The sequence below is a fragment of the Elaeis guineensis genome, chromosome 6 (assembly GCF_000442705.2).
Source record: "Elaeis guineensis isolate ETL-2024a chromosome 6, EG11, whole genome shotgun sequence".
Classification (NCBI taxonomy): domain Eukaryota; kingdom Viridiplantae; phylum Streptophyta; class Magnoliopsida; order Arecales; family Arecaceae; genus Elaeis; species Elaeis guineensis.
In genome coordinates, this window is record NC_025998.2 from 31,301,694 (window position 1) to 31,303,441 (window position 1,748).

The following is a 1,748-nucleotide window of genomic DNA, read 5'->3' on the forward strand; positions in this document are numbered from 1 at the left end:
AGGGTGGATGCCTTTCACAAGTGCGAGCAGCAGGTGGCACTTGTCATTTTGGAGCAAACCAGAGGCCCTTGGCTACTGTTGGGAGTATATGCGAGCATTGTGTACAAGGATCGGAGGATCTTTTGATCTGAGGTGTCTAGGTTGGTGTCGTAGGGCCTGCCATCTCTTATCATTAGAGACTTCAACTATATTATGGGGTCCCACGAGAAGATGGGCAGAAGGCAGTTTATGGATAGCATTGACTCTAGAGAGTTCAAAAATTTCATCGGTGACTTGGGCCTCATTGACCTTGGTTACATCGGACCTAAGTTCACTTGGTGCAACAATTATCTTGGGGCGGCCAAAGTTTGGGAGAGTATTGATCGGGTGCTTGCTACCGCCAATTGGTTCCAGCATTCCCTGGACATCAGGTGTAGCATCTCCCAAGGATTGCTTTAGATCCTTGCCCATTTCTCATCACCACCAATGGCCCGCGCTTGCCTAGGGCTCCATTTAGGTTTGAGAAGTTCTGAACTTTCTATCTGAGATCGTGAGATCTGATTAGAGAGGCTTGAAGGATGCCGGTTTGTAGCAATGCAAGGCATCGGATGACCAGGAGGCTTGAGTTGGCTAGGTGCAGGCTTATTTGGTGGAACCACTTTGAGGTTGGCGATATCATCAGACGGATCAAGGGGATAGAGGTGAATATTGTGGAGCTCCAGAAGAGAGAGGATCAGGAGGGAGGTCTTTAGGAGCCAAACCTTGGGGAGCTTCATCATAGGCTCTCCAAGCACCACTCTCTATTGAGATAGTAGGAGATACTATGGAGGCAAAAGTATAGGATGAAATGAATCAGGGAGGGCGATTGAAATACCAAATTCTTCCATCAGTCGACGATGATCCAAAGGTCCACCAATCACATAAGATAGCTTAGGAAAAGTGACGGTAGCATGGTGCAAGATAGAGATGAGATCAGGGATCAAAATTTTCAATTCTTCAAATCGCACTGGACTGCTTCCTTGGGTGAGGATGCCCACCTCCAGGGGTCCCAACCTATGTGCAGTATTTTTGATGCAGAGAATGTGGCCTTAACTCATCCTATGTCTATGGAGGAGGTGCAGGGGGCCCTTTGGTCTCTTGGGAAAGATAAAATCATGGGGCCAGATGGTTTTTCCTTTCTCTTTTCCATCAATACTAGACTATCGTTGGTGGAGAGGTGGTCAAGATGGTGCAGTTAGTTTTTGAGTCCAAAGGTATTCCAAAAGAGTGGAAGAAGACATTCATTACCCTCATTCCAAAGAGACCTGATATGTCAGCTTTGAGGTACTTCAGACCAATTAGCCTTTGCATCATTCTCTATAAAGTGTGTGCGAGGGTCCTGGTTGGACGATTGAAGCCAATTATTTCTCGCTTGATTAGCCCAGAGCAAGGTGCCTTTGTCAGTAGTCGCTGTATCACCAACAATGTTCTGCTCACATAAGAGTGCATGATCTTCAGTATGCTCCCATACGCTGGAGCTTGATGGCGATCAAGCTGAACATAGAGCGGGCCTACAACCGAGTGAGTTAGTGGTTTCTGTGTCGGATGCTCCATGAGTTTTGGCTTCTGAGATAAATGGATGGACTAGGTCATGAACTGTGTGGAGGCTCCAAGCTTTGCCATTCTGATCAATGGTATCTCAATGGACTTCTTCCATGCAGTGGACGATTTTCGCCAAAGGTGCCCTCTCTCCTTCTACCTATTTATTTTATGCACTGATTCTTTGTCTC

At 46.7% G+C, this 1,748-nt stretch overlaps 1 pseudogene; it reads right to left on the minus strand.

The window, feature by feature from the left end:
• The window catches only part of LOC140858778 (uncharacterized), a 4,498-nt pseudogene extending 4,048 nt beyond the window's left edge, over positions 1 to 450 (minus strand).
• Positions 451 to 1,748: the final 1,298 nt, after the last annotated feature.